General features: G+C 44.0%; 1 protein-coding gene across 3 annotated transcripts in view; it reads right to left on the bottom strand.

Moving 5' to 3' along the window:
- Nucleotides 1-24,474, bottom strand: part of CSGALNACT1 (chondroitin sulfate N-acetylgalactosaminyltransferase 1) — a 252,115-nt gene that overhangs the window by 45,274 nt on the left and 182,367 nt on the right. The gene's annotated exons all lie outside the window — the stretch shown is intronic.

The following is a 24,474-nucleotide window of genomic DNA, read 5'->3' on the forward strand; positions in this document are numbered from 1 at the left end:
TCAACATACTGTTGTTGTCTGTGTCTATGAGTCTTCTTTTTTCTTTGCTTAATCCCTTCACCTTTTTCACACAGCCCCCAACCACCCTTCCCTCTGACAACTGTCAGTCTGTTCTCTGTACCTATGAGTCTGTCTCTATTTTGCTTGTTAGTTTATTTTGTTCATTAGTTTTCACATATAAGTGAAATCATGTGGTACTTGTCTTTCTCTGACTGGCTTATTTCACTTAGCTTAATACTTTCTAGGTATATCCATGCTGTTACAAAAGGTAAGATTTCCTTCTTTTTTACAGCTGAGTAGTATTCTTTTGTGTAAATGTACCACAGCTTTTTTAATCCACTCATCTACTGATGGGCATTTGGGCTGCTTCCAAATCTTGGCTATTGTAAATAATGTTGCAATGAACATAGTGTGCATATATTCTTACATATTCGCCAATACATCTGATAAGGGCTTGATATCCAACATTTATAGGGAACTTATAAAACTCAACACCAAAAAGACAAGCAATCCAATTAAAAAATGGATCAAGGACCTGAACAGACACTTCTCCAAAGAGGACATTCAGATGACAAATAGACATATGAAAAGATGCTCAATGTCACTAATCATCAGAGAAATGCAAGTTAAAACCACAATGAGCTATTCCCTCATAACAGTCAGCATGGCTATCATCAATAATTCAATAAACAAGTTTTGGGGAAGATGTGGAGAAAAGGGAATCCTCGTACACTGCTGGTGGGAATGCAGACTGGTGCAGCCACTGTGGAAAGCAGTATGGAGTTACCTCAAAAAATAAAAGATGGAACTGCCTTATGACTCAGCAATTCCACTTCTGGGAATATACCCAAATGAAACTCATTTTTAATGTGTAATATCAATGGGATTTTTCAAATTGTTGACTCAAACTAATAGTCCTTTATCAGATATCATGACCTTTTATCTCACTATACTACCTTCTCATACTGGTTAGCACAACTCCACCGTATCACATCTACAACCTCCCCACCCCCAATCATTAATATAGTTGGAACAGCCTCCTTCCCAATGCCTGACACTCCCAATCTCCTGAGCCTCTGTTGCTTGGCCAACACCTATGCCAGAGGCTCAGATCTAACCCTGACTTTGCCATTGACTTTGTACCACCTTGAACAAGATATTTAATGAGTCTGGGTTCCTACAACCCAGTCTTAAAAATCAAGTCACAGTGTATGCTGAAAGCACAAATTGCTTTGTGCGTCAAGGAAAATAGTAAGTTGCATCTTTTATAGGTATTTATTTTATTTGCCTAAGTCATCTAATTAGTCAGTGGTAAGAATTCATTTTAGTAAGTGAGACAAAGACAAATACCATATGATTTCACTTATATGTGAAATATAAAGAACAAAATAAACAAGGATACAACACAGAAACAGACTCATAGATACAGAGAACAAACTGATGGTTGCCACCGGGGAGTGGAATTGGGGGTTTGTGTGAAAAAGTTTAAGGGATCAAGAAGTATAAATTGGTAGTTACAAAATCATGGGGATGTAAAGTACAGCATAGTCAATAATATTGTAAAAACTGTATGGTGTCAGGTGGGTACTAGATTTATAAGGAGGATCATTTTGTAAATTATATAAATGTCTAACCACTTTGCTATATAACTGAAACTAATATAAAATAATATTGAAGGCCAACTGCAATTTAAAAATTTTTTTCAAAGAATTCTTTTTAACTTTAACAAACAGGTTATAAGACTGACTCACTGGATATTTGGGGGGAAATATGTGTATTTTTGTGGAACTTCTGAATTACAGAAGCCACATCAAACTGAAGAGCAAGAAAGAAATCTGAAGGCCTAGAATATAGGTCACAATTTTCTACCATAACAGATACTAGTCGACCTGTATTTGTCTATGCCAGGGGTGGGCAAACTTTTTGACTCGAGGGCCACAATGGGTTCTTAAACTGGACCGGAGGGCCGGAACAAAAGCATGGATGGAGTGTTTGTGTGAACTAATATAAATTCAAAGTAAACATCATTACATAAAAGGGTACGGTCTTTTTTTTTTTTTTTTAGTTTTATTCATTTCAAACGGGCCGAATCCGGCCCTCGGACCGTAGTTTGCCCACGGCTGGTCTATGCCAATGGAAACTGCCAAGCTTTAGAAAAGATAGATTTGTGAACCTCACCCCAGACCTATTAAGTTCGGTCTGAGGGCTAGCTTTTGGAAAATCACTTCTTTACCCCAAACTTGTACAAATGTTAGATAGTAAAAATGGAAAACTAGCCACCGTAATCCTATATAAAAAAAGCCCAGCGACCGAAACAGCGAACGACCAGAATGACCAGAGACCAGAATGACCACAGCCTCTCACCCCTGCCAGCTGCCCCCCAGCAAATAGTTAGGGGCGATCAGGCAGGCAAGCAAGCAGTTAGGGGCGATCAAGGAGGCAGGCAGAGGGGTTAGGGGTGATCAGGCAGGCAGAGTGGTTAGGAGCGATCAAGGCAGGCAGAGGCAGTTAGGGGCGATCAGGCAGGCAGGCAGAGGGGGTAAGGGTGATCAAGAGAAACATGCAAATTAACCATCACTCTGTCACTCCACCACTCCACTCCACCCACCAGCCAATCAGGGCGACTGTGCAAATTAACCCAACAAAGATGGAGGTTAATTTGCATACGCAGGCGCCAAGCGAAGACTGATGATGACTGAAGATGGCGGTGGCCACGGAGCTGGAGCGAGCAGGAGGCTTGGGTTGCTCCTGGCGACGGAGGAAGCCAAGCTTCCCACCGGCCCTGTACTCCGCTCAAGGAGTGGCTGGGGGCCTGGGTTACCTAGCCACACCCTGGGCTCCACTCGAGGAGCTGGAAAAAATAAAACAGGAGGGGCTGGGAGCAGCCGGAGCAGAGAAGCCAAGCCTCGCTGCTGCAGCCAGACCAAAGGCCTGGGTCCCGGGTGCCGGAGGAAAACCGGTGCCGGCAGCCAGAGGAAGGAAGGCCTATTGCTCGAATCTTCATGCAATGGGCAACTGGTCTATAATAAGGTACAATAGAATGGAGGAAGAATATGGAACATATTCTGTACAAAACGACGTAAGTTCTGGAAAGCTGGGAGAGGGGCCAGGTGAAGAACACGGCAAGACATGAGGCTGAAGGGTCAGGCAGGTTCCAAATCACGAAAGGCCTTATGAATCACACCAAGGAGGTCTGACCATGTGCCACCATGTAGGTTTTTGGTTTTGTTGCGATATTGGTTTGTGGATTTTCTTTTATTTTGGGGGCAACCACAACAGCTAAAATATAACAATCTGAATCTTTATACAGAAGTATGTTCTAACCACTATAAGGTTATTTTTAAAAAAAACAAAAACCCTGGAGATCAGTTTTCAATTGGAAGAATGAATCCTATGTTATACTTTCCTCCAGGTCCTTAGAAACAAAGACTCAGACATGGACACACACTTCAACTTGATCACCAAGGGAAAACACAACACATAATGAGAGTGTGAAAAGCATTTTTACTTTTGGGTGAAAACACTAGGAAAAAACTACTGACTATCGGGAGCTATTAAGTTTTTCAAGCCAACAGAACACTAATACAATAATCTGCTCAGAACACTAAGCTATGTCTGGAACGTGGTAAAACCCTGAGAGGTGGCAAGTCATAAAATGACATCTTAGGTTACAAAGCCAAGGAAAGTTCTTTTTTTTTTTAAATGTATTTATTGATTTTTGGAGAGAGAAGAAGGGAGAAGGCTAGAAAGATAAAAACATCCATGAGAGAGAAACATCATCTACCGGCTGCCTCCTGCACGCCCCCCACTGGGCATCGAGCCCACAACCTGGGCATGTGCCCTGACCAGGAATCAAACTGGTGACCTCTTGGTTCATGGGCTGAAGCTCAACCACTGAGCCAAACTGGCCAGGCAGCCAAGGAAAGTTCTTAGAGAAACATTCTGGCCCAGGAGAAAGAGAGACCTAAATTTTCACTCAATTCAACCATTAACTCAGTCTATGACTTTGGACAAAGTCAATTGTCAAAGTTTCAGTTTCCCCAGCTGTACAACGTGGGCACTAAACAATGCATGACTCACTCTGTCCATGAAATAACAATAAACCAGGAGAAACACAATTGTAATCTAAGTGGCTTCAGATCACCATTTTTATATGCTGATGGCCAGGAATTCAGAAAGGACACAGTGGGGATGGCTTGTCCCTGTTCCAGCATGTCTGGGGCCTCGTCTGGGAATGTTGGAAGGCTGGGGGTGACTCGACAGCTGAATGCATAATCCTAAATCTTAGGACTATGAGAGTCACTGCCTCCACAAAACTGTTTCAGTAACTTCAGTAACGTATCATAAGACGAAAGCTGTACAGCTAAAACATAAAACCAATTCCACAGGATATCAAGACAATGTGGTATCAAACCCATGTGGTCCATCAGACATGCAGTTTTCAGATGATAGTTTATATATGGATTTTGTTAACTACAGAATTATAACAAAAGGTACTATTTAACCTATTTAGGTAGTAACTCCCTACATATTTTTTCAAGTAAGTCATGGCCACCAAACTATTTGACAATGTTCCCATCAAGGGGAGGCCTATGTCCCCTCCCCTTGAATCTGAGTGGGCTTGCGACTGCTTGGCCTCACAGAGGACAGCGAAGTGATGCAGCTGCCCCTTTGTTTGCTGGCACATTTTCTCTGGGATCCCAGAATGCCACGTAAGAAGTTCAGCTGCCCCGAGCTTGCCATGAAGAAGCCACACTACAGGGACAGTCCACGCGCAGGCACTCCCATTGGCAGTCCTGATCCTCGTGTCACCACAGCCCAGCTGCCAAGTTTGTGAGTGAATGAGCTTTCAGATGATTCTAGACCCCAGCTGTCCAGTCACCCCCAACCTCCCAACATTCCCAGACGAGGCCCCAGGTGTGTCAGAACAGGGACAAGCCATCCCCACTGGGTTCTTTCTGAATTCCTGGCCAGCAGCATATACAAATGGTGATCTCAAGCCACCAAATTCTGGGATAATTTGTAATGCAGCAATAATAAGGGGACACGAGTAACTGATAATGACATGCATGCTGCTCAGTAAGAGTAGATACAAACACTCACTATCAGTTCCTGTTCCTGTGGCGTTATTGGCATCCTCTGATGACATACTCACTAGACACGTGCCAGAGCATAAAGCCACCCCACCTGTGCATGGAGCTGGACTAAGAGAATTCCCCCAAATAGGACTATAATTTTCCTAAGGAAAAAGTTCTGGTCATACTAAACTCATGGGCAAATGGGCAGCTAAGACCCTAAACCCCACATAATGAGCATGGCTGCAATAAATTTAGCCTAGAAAACTTTTCAAGTGGATGATATCAAACTCTTATTTTGGCAATAAAATCACACAAATAAAAAAGACCCCTTGGCCAAGTACCCATGAGTAGCTATTTTAATTTAGTCTCTTGATGAACTCTCTAAAATAAAAATGTACCCTGGTTATGTAAATAGTTAACTTGGAAGACAAAAACTCTAACATATCAATAATTACCTTAAGCCTAAGTGGTCTAAATACACCAATTAAAAGGAAGATGTTAGCGGAATAGATTAAAAACACACACATACAACACAACTATAGGCTGTTCACACACACAAAAAACTCACTTCAAATTCATTGAGTGACATAGTTATGTTGAAAGAAAAAGGATAGAGAAAGATATACCATGCAAAAATTAGTAAAATAAAAATTGGCTATGTAAGATAAAATAGATTTTAGAACAAAGAAAATGACTAGAGATAAAGAGGTACATTATAAAGTGATAAAAGAATCGATCCCCCAGGAAGATATAATGATCCTAAACAGTTATGCACCAAACAAGAGCCTCTAAGTACACAGAACAAAAACTGAAAAAGCTGAAAGGAGAAACAGACAATTCCACAATCATAGTTAGGGACTTCAATCCCCTTGTCAGCTACTGATAGAACTACTAGACATAAAATCATCAAGGACAGATAAGATGTGAACAACACAATCAACAAACAGGATCGAGTCGACATATATAGGATACTCCACCGACAGTAGCATACGACAAATATTTTTCGAGCATCTATGGAACATTCAACAAGATAAGACTATTTTGGGGGCCATAAAACAAATTGAAAATTTTAAAAGAACTGAAACTAGACTGAGTGTACTCTCTCATCATAATGATTCAAAGTAGAAATCAATAATATCAAGAAAGTCTCTAAACACATGGAAATTAAACACACTTCTAGATAATCCATGGGTCAAAGAGGGAGTCTCAAAAATTTTTTAAAAATACATTCAATTAAATAGTTACCATGCTGTATACAGCTGTTAGATGCAGAAGAACTGCTAGGACATCTAACCAGGAATAATTATATTGAAACCATTGATTTTAAGTCATTTTTCTGACAGTGTAACATAGGTCTGTTATCTGTTAAGCTATTCGTAACAATAAAAGTATAAGTAAGTGTGCCCAAACACTCTAGAGCAGTGCCTGGCACATTATAGGTGCTCAGTAAATACATATTTGTTGAATGAATCAATGTTTAACCTTCTCTCTGTGTGGCCTTCGAGGCAGTAGATAGGAGTACAGAACCTAGAGCCAGGGTGCATGGGTTCAGGTTCCAGCTGTGTAATCTTGGGCAAGCGACTGAATCTTTGCCTCTGTGGCCACAGTCAGAAAATAAGATTGAACATAATAAAAGACCTATGTCATAAGATCATCATGAGGACTAAAGTACATATGTAGCACTCCATACACAAGGTATTTTAAGCACTCAGTAAGTGTTAGCTAGCATATTACTTGGGGGTCTGGGGAGAAATTTTTCAGTTCCCCCCCAAAGAAGATTATGTACTCGTTAAAGAGAGAAAGGGCAAACATATTTCACTGGTTTTCACAAAGAGTATCACAATTTCCAGGGACCAGTCCCCTGAACAGGCACAGGCTTGAGAACAACCACCTACAAAGCTATTCCAGCTCTAGATCTTTGTGATTCCTGTAAAGCAATGGCTCACGACCGTGGCTGCACACTGGAATCACACGGGAAGCTTTAAAAAGATTGATGCCCTGCTCCCACCTCCAGAGATTCTGATTCAATTAGTCTGTAGCGCGGGCCTGGACTATCCCCAAGAGATTGCACTGTGCGGCCAAGGTTAGAAAGCACTGCCTTAGGGAACGTAATTTCAATGCCTCCCCAACGTAGTGATTCCCAAATGGAGGCACAGCCATTCACAGGCAGTCAAGGAGCACACTGGGACTCTTCGGTGTGATTCTGGGAAGTTAAGTAATGGCCAAAGTAATGCCTTCCCTTTCTCCACCACTGAACTGCTCCACGACTGAATTACATTGGTATAAAGGAGCGTTAATGTTGCAGGGGCCTAATGCAATAGAAGTGTTTATCCGTGGAAGGCCTAATAATCAAATACGACTAGAGTGAACAACACTGAAATCAGAAGAGCTGCCAGCCCTCTGCGCTTGTTACTCTCTTTAAAAGGACCTGCAAGTACATCGTGCATCTTTGCCACGCATGTAACAGCAGTGACCTTGGTAAGCGCCAGTTCTGCCTGTTACATAAAACCCACTGGAAGTTAGTGTCTGGATGGTGGACATTTCTATAAGAACATGGAGACCGTGAGTGCCTGGAGGCTGGCTTATTGGGTGGCGTTTTGGACGGGGAATACAGATAGGAAACCCCCAATGGTAAATGGCCTTGTGAATGACTGTGGTTATGAGATGTGGGTTGTTATGATGTGAAGAGATGGAATCGGGAAGAGACATGAGGAAATATTACACCACGACAGGGACCCATCTGTAAAACCTTTGTCAAGGTTGTCTTCTGGGTTCAGGGCCCATTTATTCCAGTGAAGACGGCAGTCATCAGCGGTCACTGACACAGAATAGGACAACTCAAAGGCCCCAGCCACAAAGAAAAGGACTCCAGACTCCGTCCTCCTTTGTATGATGGTCTATTTTCCAAGTACACTGGGCGGGAGGGTCTCCGAGGACTGGAAGACCACGGTGAGAGCCAGGGTTCTCAGAGCGTCATTTGTGGGCCCGTGGGCCAAGTGCCCTGCAGACGGGCCTGTGGTTTTATCCATGTTAATAATCTGATCCATCCGGATTTCTTTTTCTCCCATTATTATCGCAGGTAAAATCTGCCTACTCCACCCTTCACTTTTCTCACTAATTCTCCTTCATAAGCTTCTGGCGTCTTAACTGTAGTCATGGGGCTGATGAAGAAATCTGGTGCTATAGAAAAGGAACACAGTCCAAAGGTGTAAGAAGTGCTGTTATAACCAGGCACATACCCACAATTAAGGGACATTCATGCAACAGGTACAGACTGTCAGTATTCCCCATTAAGTGCCTTTAGAAGCTATGAGATTCATCGAGGACCTGAGGGAGAGCCACATTTCCTGACTTAGGTAAAAGGGATTCCTGTCCGTGAATCACACCAACACCCATCTTCAGGAAAGAACCTTTCCCTGCACACCTGAACTATTGAAGGACCAGGTGTGGGGTAAGCAGTGGGATGACAGATGCCTCCATACAGCAGAGAATATTTCTCAATGTGGTGGGTAGGCTTATTTCCAGTTTAAATTATAGATGCCTATAGCAATGCCCATTTCAGGTGCCTCCTTCTGAAATTCAAATTAGGAAACAAGCAGTGTATTTTATGCAAATCTAGTGAAGCACACAGATGCTGAAGCATCACCGGGATTCCCTGCCTCTGAGTAATTTGGTGATCAGGAGTGACTAGTGCTGAGGAGTAAAATGTAAGTTCACAGAGGGGCTGGTTTCTCTGGAGCATGTCTCACATCTCCAGTAAGCTTACCCAGCAGTGACTTATCTGTGAGATCAGAAGCAACACTGACAACACTGGGAAAAGAGAGGAGGAATCTCTGTTCCTCTTAAATAGTGACACTGAAGTTTTCACAGTGGCAGGCACGGGCAGAGCAATGCACGCCACCCCTGCTCTGTGCGACTCCGGGCTGACATGCTAGTGGAGGTCGCTCGGTCCATGCACTTAGCGAGTTCGCCTCGCGTCAGGCTATTTCCCTGCACAAGCACCTGTGATGCTCTCTGCAGCTGGAAATAAAGCTAAAATTCTTTTCCAAGTTTTAAAGGCTGTCCTTAACCTTAATCAGACACCAGCCTTTGATGTGGCAGACTCTTGTTTGTGGCTTGTAAAGTTACATCTCACTCCTAGGCAGCCTGGCTGACCACTGCTCCAGGCGCTGGCCCCCACATGCCCTGTATGTCTGCCCTCCCCTCCACCCTCACTCCCTGTCCACACCTTCCTAATCTCCATCCTGATTTATCTTCATGCGTTTACAATGTCTCTTATTCCCAACTAGAATAGGGGTTTTATCTTATTTTAAAATCTCTGCTGCGCTCTTAAGACCTCCAGATGGGTAGGCATTTAGCAGAAGCTCAGTAAACACATGTGGACAGGTGTGACCTGAGGGGATGCAATGTAGCTGGGCAGCTAAGGCCCCAGGCCTCTAGCTAAATGGGCTTTAGAAGTGCCCTGGGGAAGAGAGTGTGACACTGTGGACATGAAGACGTTCTTATAGTCAGAAGCCATTTCTACATCCTCAACAAGCAGCACAGCAGTCGGAGCACAGAGTCAGGGCAGCTTTGCTGCGTGATTATGCAGGTATTACATCACTGGCACATTGATGCCCAACAGCAATTCAGTTTGAATCAACAAATATGTATCAACCCCTTTTATGTGCAAGGTGAAAAACTGCAGAGAGACAGGGATAAAACAACATTTCCTCTTCCTAACACACACACACACACACACACACACACACACACACACCTCAGAATAGTTACCGCTATTTCTTTCCTCTCCCTCACTGCTCTGCCTCTAGACCAGCACTGTCAAAACAACCACCTGTCGTGATGGAAATGTTCTTAATCTGTATTTTTCAAATGGCTACTGGGCACTTGAAATGTGCTTAGTGGAAGTGAGGAACTAAAGTTTTCATTTTATGTAATTTAAATTAATTTTAATTTTAAACAGCCACGCTGGACAGAGGAGTACTGGACCATGTCATCTATACCCGAGGACTCCACTTCCTCTCTTTCCTTTCCTCAACCCACTGCAACCTTATTCCTGCCCTGCCATCGCACTAACAATGTTCTCACCAACCCACCAACCAATGATGACCACCATTAGTTACACAGGGGTCTACCTTCCAAGAACAAATCGTGTGTGTGTGTGTGTGTGTGTGTGTGTGTGTGTGTGAGAGAGAGAGAATCTATTATCAGATTTTGTTTCTAACAATTTGCTCAAAAAAACAAGCTTCATGCAGTTTAGACATCTGAAAGACACCTACAACTTGCAAAAGACACCCATGTTTTTACACACACACACACACACACACACACACACACACACACACACACAGTCTTCCCATCTCCTTTAAGAGCAAAGGACCCTTTTAGTTACTCAGACTAAAATCCCCAGTCATCTCTGACTCCTTTCTATCATCTATCCATTAGCAAACCATGCTGGTTCTATCCTCAAAATGTGCTCAGAATCCGACCACTGCTAACCACCTCCTCTGTCGCCACCGCCTGCTGCCTGTTTGCCACCTAACCACTGCCACTGCAATTGCCACCAATGGCCTCCCACTTCTACCCACAATTTACTCTCAAGACCCACCCCACCACACCCCAAATAACCCTTTGAAAGTGTAAGTCAGATCATGTTACCCTTCTGCTTAAAACTAGCCAAGGTCTTCCCATTTCACTGAAGGTAAAAGCTGAGTTCCCCACAATGGTCCACATGGGTCTCCCTCTCCACCCCTCCTCTCTCTCACCCACTCTGATCCGCATGCCAGGCAGGCTCCTGTCCAGGGCCAGGGCACCAGCTGTTCTCTCTGGAACCCTCTCCCTCCAGAGGTATGCATGACCTGCTCCCTCGCCTCCTCAAGTCCTCTTCAGATGTCACCTTCTCAACAAGGCCTAGTCTGCCCGCCTTATGTAAGACCGCAGTGTAAGACTGCAGTATTCTCCACGGCAGTGCCCCCTCCTTTATTTTTCCCCTATAAAGGGAATCGCCTCTTCTCTTACTATATAACAGTGATGGCGAACCTATGATGTGCGTGTCAGAGGTGACACGCGAACTCATTTTTTTGGTTGATTTTTCTTTGTTAAATGGCATTTAAATATCAAAAATATAAGTCTTCGTTTTAGTATGGTTGCAAATATCAAAAAATTTCTATATGTGACACGGCACCAGAGTTAAGTTAGGGTTTTTCAAAATGCTGACATGCTGAGCTCAAAAGGTTCGCCATCACTGCTATATAATGTGCTTACTTAGGTTATTCTCTTCCACAATTAGAACTTAATTACAGCTGGGCTTTTTGTCTAGGTTTTCCTTCTGGGTCCCGAATGCCTGTGACAGTGCCTGAGTGGGCGATCGATAATGTTGAGTAACTAGGAACTGAAAAGACCACCTACTATTTAATGCCCGTGTCAGTACACGTCCTCCGAGGAAACCGAGGCGAAGAGAAATCCTTTAACCATTATTTTTAGGGAAGAAAGTTAACCTACATTCAGATGCCAACTCACACTGATACGTGCTGCTTCTCTCCTGAAGAATTACCTTAATTTTTTCTCAAGCTGACAGCTCTAAAGAGCTTATATTTTGTCCCCGAGAGCTGGTGCTTTACCACTTACTCATGTTCCGCCCCAGAGACTCATCTATCATGTTAACATTGAAAAAGCACTATGAACTAGGCCCTAACACACAGTCTTGCTTTAAAAAGATGATTTCACAAAAGACAACCAACATCCAAAAAAGGTCACCAGTTCACCTCCCAGCAGCCACTGTGGTGTCTGGACATGAAAGGAGAGCTTCTTTTACTGCTGCTCTTGCTTAGCCAGACAGGTGCCAGAGCCAAAGAGCACTGGGTGCCCGTCTCCATGTCAGGGAGGCCCCGGACACAGCCCGCCCTCGAGGAAGCGGCCACCGCATGTCAAGACTGCAGCAGAGTCTGCGCTGAGCACAGAGGGCAAAACAAATGAGCCCTAGGCCAGAGAAACTAGAATCTAATAGCAATTAACACGATGAATGGAAAGCCGATAAGAATAATGGGTAAAATTCCAGACAAGAATAATGGTCAAGCTTTGAAAGACTCAACTGTTCATAAACGCCAACAAGTGAGAAGCCACAGCCCTGACAAACTTGCCTGCAGCTTCAGCTAAGGGGCCTGGTGAGCATCTGCTGTTCACAGTGCTTCTCAGCCCAGAGAGTCTCTTCATGTGCCCACTGCGCTATCCTGCCTATGCCATACACCTCCTATTAGGATTCTAATTAGGAAAACAGTGCGGGGATCACGAAATCATGGCACTCTCTAGCCAGAGGGCTTCGTAATGGAACACAGCAGCCCAAAGAAGGAAGTGGAGAATGAAAACTCACCTTCCAAGGTATGCTGGAATAAATGTGAGTGAATAGTGATATTCATCCTAGATCAGGGGTAGGCAAACTTTTTGACTCGAGGGCCACAATGGGTTCTTAAACTGGACCGGAGGGCCGGAACAAAAGCATGGATGGAGTGTTTGTGTGAACTAATATAAATTCAAAGTAAACATCATTACATAAAAGGGTACGGTCTTTTTTTTTTTTTTTTTTTTTTTTTTTAGTTTTATTCATTTCAAACGGGGCGGATCCGGCCCGCGGGCCGTAGTTTGCCCACGGCTGTCCTAGATCCAAAATTCCTCACACCATACAGTTCCCAAGAGATACCCTCCCACTTTAAGAGCTACTGTATGTACAAAAACTGTGACTAATATACTGCAGACATTTGAAATATGACCACAGATAACCCTATTAGCATTGTGTTACATCACAATTCCAACTTTGTGATCTTCTCAAACCTTCTTCATTGAGAAACTTGTCATTTTGCTTATGTTAAATATTTTGGAGATGAGTCAAGAAAGGGAAATAAACCCACCACTATCTCAATGGTGTCTTAGAGAAGTTCAACTATAATTCGAGAGGGTATGAGGAGCCAGGGAAGGAGTCTAAAAAGTTTCTGGGACTATAAAAGTGCTTTCCCCAGGCCTACCAACAAGTAGTAAAAATAGTAGTAATAATTATTAACACTGTTATGCCAGGCACTGCTATCAAAGCATTCTGTGTAATAACCCATATATTCCTTGCAAAAGCCCATGAGGCTTTTATTTTACAAATAAACAAATTGAGAAGCAGAGGTGTTAAGCACCCTGCCCACATGACACAATTAGCTACATGGTTCAATGAGATTTAAATCCATGCAGCCTGACTCTAAAGCCAGACTTATGAGAGAAGACGGTACAGGGATGGGAATGTCTAATAAATATTCCCCACTGTGAGATAACAGACAACAGAGCTCCTAAAACTCTTTCCTAAGTGATAAGAACACTAAGGAACATATTTTGTTCTAATATTTGGTCTTTGAACCCAGCTCTTCACATAGGGTTCCTGAAACCCTTCTAATCTTCTTGGGTGATAGGACTGTCTTTTGTTTCCATGAGGTGGCTCTGAGTGGGCTCCTGGGTGACTTCTGGACAAAGGGTGGTCAACAGAAAGACCAAGTCATGATTAGAAGCTTGGAATTTTCAGCCCCATCCCCAATTCTCTAGAGAAGGGACAAGGATTGAAAATGGAGTTAATGATCATGTCTGCATGATGAAAGCTCCATAAAATCCCAAACATATGGGGTTCAGGGAGTTTCCAGGTTGATTGATGGATGGGTAGATGTGCAGGAAAGTGGTGTGCCTAAAGAGGGTACGGAAGCTCTGCACCCCTTCCCACATACCCTGCCCTAGGCATCTCCTCCATCTGGATGGTCATCTGTATCCTTTATCACATTCTTTCATAATAAACCAGTAATCTAGTAAGTAAAATGTTTTTCTGAGTTCTGGGAGCTGCAGTAGCAAATTAATCAAACCCAACGAGTTGGGTTGTTGGTAGTTAATCGGTCAGAAGCCCCGATGATAAATGGCATCCAAAGTGGTTGTTAGGAGCATGGAAGATCTTGTGGGACTGAACCCTTAAGCTGTGGAGTCCCAGGTAGACAGTGTTGGAATTGAGTTGAATTGTATGACACCCAGATAATTGCTTGCTGGCTGTGTGTGGGACCCCCTCCCCCTGACCCCTGCAACATACACACACATTGGAATTGGGCGTAGAATCCTTTTATCTGCCCATGAGTCACAGTAGGATTGAAAGGATTTCACTTTACATAGAGCCAAGATTACTGAAAAATAATTATATGCAATTATAATTGTGTGTAAATATGGCCAAGAAGAAACAATAGCCCCCATGTGAAGGGTAGAAGATGTATCTCCTACAGGTCCAGTATGGAGATGAGAGATGGGGCACCTAAGATGGCTTATAGGAAAGAGAGTGGTGTGAATCACAGTGGGGAAAGGGTGTCCTTGGAAGAGATGAAAGATGAGCCAAGTGAAAGAACCAGAATGCTTATTAGAACACCAAATGCACAAATTAGCTTTCTGCTTTAAAGATTCATATGAAAACACATAGAGCTATGAAGAAATAAAAGGATCATATGATATCATCACTGTTAAACATTTACTGAGTAGTACAGTGGTTATTTTTATGTGTTTAGTCCTTAAATTCTTAGTCTCTGTCTCAGAGGAAAAATCAAATAAGCAAAACTAATTCATCACACTGCGGAGCCACCAAAGGAAGTGATCTACTTCGTCTTGTGCAAGGCCAACCCCTCTACTGTGCTCTCGCTCCTACACCCTCTGTGAGTTCATTCATTCAGTCAACAAATATTTGTCAGTGTCTATGTGTTAGGGCTTAACATTAGGGATATTCGGTGGTATGAGAAATGTTTCTTTATCTCAGTCTAGTGAGGGGGGCACAGGAAACTTAGCAATCACAGGACACAAATGCTATGAAAGTGAGTGGGGTGTGCACCAACGGTCCCGTCTTGTATTTTCACTGGCTCTCTTGACAATAACATCTTTCCTTTGTCTTATAGAACAGAGTTGAGTAAGTATCTCCAATTTTAAATTAAAAAGAAACACCTCTCCTTAGATCCTTCCATCTTTTTGCTAAGAAGCTTTTTCTCAGGAAGCCAAGCTGAGCTGCTATCGATCAGCTGTGATGATTCATTTACACACATTTCTTACCCTCCGAGTTCTAACCGAAGCCTCTGTCCACAACTTGAATGGCATAAACAGAAGCGAAATTTTGCTCCAAGCTCGGAAAATGACTGATTGCCTCTATGGCCTAATTACCACACGGACCAGCTGCCTTCACAGATTATCTGTTCTCGAAATAGCCCCCAAATATCTCTAACTTCAGGGTTTCCAGCATAACAGCCAACACCATTCACAAGCCAATCCTGATCAATAGCCTTGTTCCTCCAGCCGACTTTCCAGCTCCTCTGGAAATAGCACATGAAGCATACTAATTTAGGCATTCTGAATATATGGCACACAATACAACCAAGCTGCAGATGGCAGGCCACCTATGAGAGGCTGTTGCAGCTCACACCAGTTCTCACAAATTGACTGGAAAACATTTTTTTGGGAAAGAAGGGAAAAGGAAGAGGCAGGTTAAAAAAGAAAAGGCACTGTTGACAGTAGGTTCTTTTTTTAAGAGAAGGGAGAAGAGGTATTTTCTTCTTTCTTTTTGACATTTAAAACTCCTATTCCTCTCCTAGTAGTACTGGGAGGCTAAAAAAAAAAAAAAAAAGTTAAAAAGCAGTGTAAGATGCCAGAAGAAAAGAGACTCAGAGAGCACCAGAGCTGCTGGCAATGTCAGTCGAACAAGGTCCTGCCAAACTGCAGTTTGGGGCCATGAGAACTGAAGGCCATCGTCCTGCAGAGCTAATTGTTGAGGGTAACCCTGCATCCACTTGGAGCTTTATGTTGAGTTGTTCCCTCAGCTTGGATACCTGCAATCGATCATGATGAAGGCAGAAATGGAACTTGGGGCACACAAAAGCTGTGTTCAAACTTCTCCCACGGGGCTGATAATGTGAATCTTAAGGACTAACAAGGACCTGGGACCAAATTAAAAACAAACAAAAAAAGCAGAGCCTAGCAGCCATTTCTGCTCAGGGGCCTCTCACGCAAACTGCGCTTCACAGAGAAGCCTCTGCGCTAAACTGCCGGCCTCTGTGCTACCACCTGCCTGCACTGTGCTCCTGCCATCTGAGCCAACCCTTACAAAGGTGCTCCCGAAGTCCTATTACAACCAGTAGGACTGAGGCTTTCCCCATCCAATCGGCGCTTTGACCAATCAGGGTGCAGATTTGACCAATCAAAGCAGCCCAATTCTGACCAATCAGGGACCAGGGGTGAGGACTTCTGTCTATATAAACCAGCTCCCCTCTGGCTTATTATGGTCAAACTGTTTGCACTAAATAAAGTTTCCTTCTTCACCACACCCCAAACTGGGGCTTCCGTTGACAAGAATCACCTTCCTAAAAACAACCCTCACCTTTGCAGGCTGACTGCCTCCTCCAGTCTTGGTATTTAGGGTAAAGATTGGTCAAGACTAAGAAAGTGACCTATAATTTTTTTTTCCTTCTTGATTCTCCAGATGGACCAGGAAGCAGGAAGGAAATGCACTAATACCACCACCAGGAATTCTGTGTGTGTTTCAACCACCAGAATTTGTCACTAGGAGGAGGTCAAACATAGTTTCTTCAATCAAATCAACAAGATTCAAACATTGTTATATATCTTTTTACAAATTTTCAAAGTAGAATGTCTCAAAAAATAGAGCATCGCCTATAATTTCACCACTGAGGAATAAAACCATAAACGCTTTGATAGTATTTTCATCCTACAAATCTTTTTCTTTACACAGATAGATGCAAATTTCACAATTAAAATTATAGTTATTTTCATGGCATAGGCTTTGCCCCATTTTACTTAATAGTTACTGAATAAATGATTTTTAATTGCTACACAATATTCCACTATAGAGATGCCACATGATTTTACCCGCCTCCTATTGTCAGACGCTTGGGTTGTTTCTACTTATTCACTACTAGAGGCCCTCTCGCAATCTGGGACCCTCGAGGGATGTCGGACTGCCGATTTCAGCCTGATCCCCACAGGCCCGGCCGAGGGACCCCACTGGTGCACAAATCTTTGCACCAGGCCTCTAGTATGCATATAAGATCTTTGGCTAATCTCTCTCTGCCCTTCCCCTTTCCCTCTGAGATTCATCAGTCTGTTCCATGTTTCCATGCCTGTGCATTGAGTGTCTGCCCCCTGGTGGTCAGTGCACATCATAGCTAACAGTCGAATGGTTGGACGGTCACTTAGGCTTATATCTACCTAGATTATAAATACTTCTATGATAAATGTTCTTGATATAAATATTCATATGCATTTCTGCGAAACTTTCCGAGATAAAAATACTGGGGAAAGGTATAAACATTTTAAAGGCTCTTGATACAAATTACCTTACACAATGGGTGAGCCAATTTATACTCTCATTACTCAGTATACATTTCACCTCACCCTCACCAATGCTATGTATTGTCATTTTTTAAATGATGGCAACTTACTATTCTACTTTCATTTTAACTTGATCTATTTCTCACTTTTTCATACGTATATCAGATACTCGTGTCTCTTCTTTTGTGATCTGTTCATATCTTTTGCCCAATTTGTCTTTCATGATGTTTGTCTGGATTTAAGTTGAAGCCGGAACTTGTATCATGCTCATGTGTATCTTTAACCAAATAAAGAGAGGTCTTTTTAGATTTCACCCTTAGTTTTCCATGTGTGCCTCTCTGTTGAGAGCTGCAAAGGACATGACTGATTGGGAATAACTTTGGTACCTAATTGAAGGGTACCAAGACATACTTTGACATCCACACACTTTATAAGAGGCTATAGTCTGCTATTTTTCATGAATTCCAGTGCAATTTTAGTTTGTGGGTAGAGGTTACAGAGATTAACGATTTCATTAAACATGGAGGAAAGGCCAAAGTACACTCCGTACTATTAATAAACTCCAGTTACTTGTTGACCATAAACATATTCATAACTCAAAGAGGTTCAGCCGTGAACCTGAAAATGAATCACATTTATTAACTACAGCCTTATAGGAACATTGGCAACTTCTGAGAATCCTTTAGAAAATATCTAGAAATTCATAGGATTTAAGTAACAAAATATGAAGTGCATGAGAATCATGAAGGCTCCTTTTCAGAGAAGCACACAGCCCTATCCTGAGATCAACCAACATACCGTGAGCTGTGCCTGACATACAGTAAACATGCAATAACTGTTTGGGTAGTAAATTCACTGGCCTCTTCAGATTCCAGCACACTTCTCCTGACCTCCGGATTCAGATCTCATCTCTTGCTTGTTTCTTGGTGTCTAGTTGAACTCCAAACCTCTATCCTTGTCCAGCCCCTTGAACTCTGTGCCATCTGCCTGAGCCACCCTGCCAACTGGTGCCAGCCAAGCCTTGCCTGTGTTGGGCCCGATGCCCCTCATCTCACTTGGTTTTGTCCTCAAGGCTTTCATGCTAATGGCATATTCCACTTCAACAGCAGCTGCAGGCCCAGCTGTGTTTTGGTCTCTGTCGCTGTTCTATCTGCCAGCCCAGCGCCTGTCTCCTCCCCACCCCTGCTCTGACAGCTACCCACCCAGCAAGGCATACATGCTTTCAGCTATTACGCCTGAATGTTTAGCTTCAAACTAATGATAGCGTGTTTGGAAAATGAGTTCCAAATTGGAAGTTCATTTTTAAGGCCATCAGTTGACTCCATGGTCAGAAACATATAAACAGAGACGTTTCCTATTTCTGTCTGTTGAATTAATCTTAGAGTAAAAACAAGATTGAGCTCTTCCTTCGCTCAGCCTCTGCCCCAGCCCCCTGCTCAGTGTCTGCCTATATTGTATATAATAAGAAGGATATGATTTAGCACTTACATAAGTGAGAAGAGATTTGACATCAGTAAATACCATAAAGCCTTAAATTCTTTTTGGAAAAAGCTATGATATATATAAATATGTTCATAGTAGTGTATTCATTAAACACTCTTGAGAAATGTCTATGGAAAACCCTAGGAATCTATGGTTAGACCTAAAATATTACCATCTCCTGAACAAATTTAGCATCCCCCCTCTCCTCCTACCCCACTGCCAGCCTCAATTCAGGAGTCTTCATCACCTACTTTTAAAGTCTTTTCATTAGTCTCCCAGCATTCACTCTTTTTTTTTTAGGACAGAGATCGTGTCATATTTATTTTTATGTATGTATAAGTGGCTCTATTGAGATAGAATCCACAAACCAAACAATTTAGCATTTAAAGCACACAAAGTCATTTTTTTACTATATCCACATAACTGTGCAACCACAATCTAATTTTAGACCATTCATCTCCCTAAAAATGAAACCCTGTACCTATTAGCAGTCACCCTTCAGCCCCATCCACCCACCTGGAGTTCCAGGCAACCAATAATCTACTTTCTACCTCTATAGATTTGCCTGTTCTGGGCATTTCATATAAAGGGAGTCATACAATATGTCATCTTTTATATCTGGATTCTTTCATTCAACATAATGTTTTCAAGAAACATCTATGTTGGAATGTGTATCATTTCTTTCTATGGTAAATAGTTTTCTATTGTATGGATATGTCACATTTTATTAATCCATCCACTGGTCAACTTTTGGGATGTTGCCACCATTGGGCTATTATGAACAACGCTACTATACACATTTGTGTACAAGTTTTTGTGTGAATATATGTCCTCATTTCTCTTGAGTAGAGTTGTTGGGTCACATACTAACTCTATGTTTAACATTTTGCCCTACAGGGTAAACTATAAACCCTTAGATCATTTCTGACCATGCAACCTTATGGCTAATTCTTTCTCCCTTGTACCACTTGTTTAAGGTATGACTCTGTGCTTTCATTGCCTGTGTACATGAGCATCCCTCCCACTGGGCTGTGGGGGCTTGTGAGGGGCCGGGACTGCGTATAACTTTGTCCATCCCCAGCTCTGACAATGCCTGTTACATAGGGCAAGTCCAATGAATGAATAGATCACTTAATATTCAAGTCTTTAAAAATCTCAAACCATAAGTCTCACTGTCTCCCATTGCCCATCTATTCCTACATTTAACAAGCTATGAAGTTTCAAGTAGTGCTTAACCTAATTACCTCCTCCTGCAATTTAATTTCCTCTTGGCTCTGTTCTCTGCCATCAGTATTCCCCCTACAAAACCCTCCAGATGAAGTCACCTCTCAGAATCATACCTCACATTCCAAAGAGAACTAGAGCTCTGCAAGGTTGGAGGGGTCTATTCCCTCCCTTCCCGCCCACAGTAACACCCAGGGGCTGGGGACGGAAGGAAAGCCAGGTGGGATTCAGGTAAGCATTTCATGATGGAGTCACTCTGGTTGGTGTTTATCCCCCTCCCACCTCAGCTCCTGGAGGTCCTATAATGAGCATCAAGTCATCTGGCCAAAAGGCTCAGCAGACCTTTCCCTCTGAAGAACAAGCCCGTATCGCTCTGTGGCTGGAGACTTCTGATCAGCAGCCTCTATGGAAACAGATGGAGAGAGAGCAAAGACGCCTGACAGTCCCTGTCTATTGCTTACAGTCAAGATAATCTCAGCGCTGCCATCCATCTGCTCCCTTCCCTGGGTAAATCAGAGAAAGGCTGTCTGCTCTACAGACACATTTACAATGAAAAGAAAATGAGGGTGGGTCGTCATCTATTTACAGATGGGTTGTGTTCAAACGTTTATCTGTAAGTCACTCAGAAGACACAGAAACAATAGATCTGTGTGGGGACATCCAGCCCAGCCCACAGAAACCCCTTACACCCACTTTGTGCCTGTAGTACAGCATTTATTGTACTCTATACATCAACCCAAGCCTAGCTGTGAAATCCATTCAGTTATAACTTCAAAAGTTAGACAGGGACACCCCCTCCCCCACAGGACAGGTGGCAGACTAGGGACTAGGGAACTCTAAGTCATTGGCTCCTTAGGACACAGGCTCCAGACCAGAGGGATGGACGCAGGGGAGGAAGAAAGCAGAGGTGACTGCCGGGGACAGGGCCCCAGAGGAAGGAGCACAGCAGGATTGTAAGGGAGTGTACAGCCCCCTAGGGTTGTAAGTCTTGGCTTTGTTTCCTAACCAAGGGTTTCTGTAGGGTGGGGAGAGAGAGATGGGCAGCAGGTGTTGACACTTCAGCCACCAATGTGTCTCCAGGCCTGCAGGGGGAGGGGAAATACAGGAAAGGTGGATATCTGAGGTGGGAACAAGATTAATACCTTTTCCCTTCCCTCTCCTATCCTTTTCATTCCCCGAATCTCGCTATGGTAGGACTTGTATCAACACTGGCAGGAGGGGAATGGGGATTCTCCGTGGACCAAAGTGGAAAGAAGAACGGGATGGAAAATAATCACCTCAAATTCTGGCAACGAGAAAGGAGACAGCTCAAAGCCCTGTGTTTGCAGGAGTTTGCTTGTAAATTATAAATTGTCATAATGAGAATAACTTTACTTGTAGGGTAATATGGCATTTGAGAGAATAAATCCAAGTGCCCAACACTTCAACATTAAAGCTCAAATGATCAATAGAGATAGGGTTACAAGGTGGGGTTTTAGGCAACAATGTCATTTCTTTGATTCATGGCTACAGAAAAGAGGTCATCAGGTTTGGGGTTTCATTCAAAGTAACTTTAATAATGGACTTCCAGATTTAGGACATTGCCACAGCATTCCCATTCATGGGTAAAATCAATGCAAGTGAGTTCTTTTAAACTGCTGGATTGTGCGTGATGCTTGAAACTGGATTGTGAGAAGAGATTATTGATTTGTAGAGAAATGGAAGGTTTCAAATTATTACTTTGAAAAGTGGCTGCACACTTCTGCGTCCACCCCGGGCGATAATGAGCTTGCAGACGCATCACTTACAACAGAAAAGAGCCAGATTATTTTCAAATGCAAGACTTTTTTTAACTTAATGGAGAGCTGAGGTCACAGAACAAACAGCTGTCCCTAAAGCTGAGCACAACAGGAACGAAGAGGCAAGGAGCGAAGAGGCAAGAACACTTGCTCCCTGGGGCAGATGCACTGGACGCTGGTAAGAAGAGATAAACCAAACGATGAAGGCCGAGTGCTGGCTGGCAGGGCAGGAAGCCCCTGGGGTTCCAAACAGGAGAGAAATCTGGACTCTGTTGCGGGCTCTTTCGCCAGAAACCTCGCTGGGTACCTGCAGAAAAATTAGTGTCCAGGCAGCCTCAGCCCCGGTTGAGGGGAACACCAGCCATGAGGGAGGAGGCAAGAGACTCCTACCACGCCCTCCTGTACTCTCTCCCTCTAGGGAACAAAAACTTTATTGGTGGGGAAAGGGCAACAAACATTGTCACCCTCAGGGAACTGGTGAAAACTCATTGGAGTTGGGGGAAGGGGAAGTAAAAAAGCCTTATTACTGGGAGTGGGACATGAGAACACCCCAAGACCCAGGGACATGGTGTCTTTTTAGTTCTGAGAATTAATCAGAGATGAGATGACCCCAATTGGGAAAGACTGCTATGAAAGCTGTGCAGTTAATGAATTAAAAAACCTACTGTGTGCTGATTACTACTGCTGGAAGTTGTCCGTAAAGGCTGACTGAAGGTAAATGAAGAGCCATAAACCTAGATGGGGGAGGGAGAAGTGCCCTCGAGTACAACATACTACTTTAAGAAGAATAAGAGAGAACTTCCTGCGGGAGGAAAAATGAGAACAGATTTCTGAGAGGGAGGTCTTACAGAAGGTCCAATGCTGGGGAGGTTGGGAGCCCTAGCTTTTCCAGCGAAGGAACTGCACAAGGCAGCAGGCATGTCAGGGCACACCAACGAGTAAGCATTCAGTGGCAGCAGGGGGAGGGCAGGAAGGAGCAGTAGGAAATGAAGCTGAAAAGATAAGCTGGGATCGGATGGTGGAAGCCCTCCAGGACTGCCTACGCCGTGGATTTATATGAAATCCCAATCTAGGAAAGTAGTCTATTTTGGAGAACGTAACAGACATGCAAACCTTGCTTCCTCTCTTAAGGAACAGACAAGCTCACCAACCAGCTCCCTCAGGGGTCTCAACTAGCGGGTTTGAATTCAATATTCTCTCCTCTTTCAACACCCTGCCCCTTCCCATCCATTACGGTGAGAAGAAACTCCTCCGAGCAGTTTAAAGCTTTCCGTGGGAAAGGCTCCTGGACCGCACCCTTCCCTCGGCGAAGGGAACCACCACTTGTCTTCTGCGGCTTCTTCCTGTGTCTCTTTCTGCTTGTCTCCCCCAGGATCCTCTGTTTTTCCTTCTCTTCCTATCAAACCTCTTCCCATGAAAATATATACAACTCACCAGGGCAGGTCTTCTCCCAAAGGTGTTTACACATCTGGATGTGTTTTTAAAAGGGTTTTCCCCGTCATCCGGGACTAGAGCAGCATGTGTGTTGGGTCAGAGACCCTGAGGGCGGGAGGAGGGGGGGGGAGGCCACACAGTGAGGAGCTAAGATCTGAAGTTCTAGCATCCTGGCCCTGTCGCTCTCCCGCTGAGTGACCCTGAGGATGTTAACCTCGTTGTGTTTCGGATTCCACACTGGCAAAATGAAGATAATGAGAGTGTCTACCTCACTTGTGGAAGCGGGAGTCAGTAAACTGGTGTTTGTGAAACGTCAGAAATAGCGCCTGGTGCAGACAGGTCAGCGAGAAAAACAACGGCCGCCCCGGTCTCTGATCACCGGGGCCTCCAAGATGCTGCAATTGTCTGAGCGCCTGGGAACCACAGCAAGTGAGAGGGGAGGAGGAGGGCTATTTGGGACTCAAGAGCTGAGCTCACTGCCTTCGGAGGAGAACGGACCTGCCACCTCCAGATGCAGACAACCCTGTGAGCTGAGCTCTTGTCCAGCTCAGGTTCCGTGTGAGCTGCATTCCTAGTGACTCTCGGATCCTGCTTGCTGACTACGGTGGTCTCCGCCCTAACCCCACACCACCACCCTATTCCTGAGTCAGCTGGCTTTCTGGCACCCCGCCCCTGCTGCCAACCTGTTCCCCACCTCACTCCCTCTCCAGAAACCCCTTCCCACCCTTGGAGACTGGCTCAGGTCCCACCGCCCCCAATGTCTTCTCTGACCACCTGCTTGCATCCAGCCACCCATTCTGAAGCCCAGGCACCAAGAACCCGCAGTCACTCAGCATTCTGTCTCCCTGTGAAGGTAATCAGGTCCTTCAGGGGTGAGGCCTGGCTTTACCCTCCTTTCCCAGCCCCCAGCCAGCGGGGGAGGTTCTGCACACACAGCAGATGCCCCGTCCACGCATGCTGATTAGGCCGTGGTGCAGGATGTCACCAGCAGAGGACAAATGAGGGGTCTGGTTAAAAACCATGGATCCTTTCTGTAAACACCACTTCCTACCCACAGGGCTGAACGGGCTGAAGGGCAGCACCGTTCCTGCGAA

Source organism: Myotis lucifugus, unplaced genomic scaffold, assembly GCF_000147115.1.
Source record: "Myotis lucifugus unplaced genomic scaffold, Myoluc2.0 scaffold_194, whole genome shotgun sequence".
NCBI lineage: Eukaryota > Metazoa > Chordata > Mammalia > Chiroptera > Vespertilionidae > Myotis > Myotis lucifugus.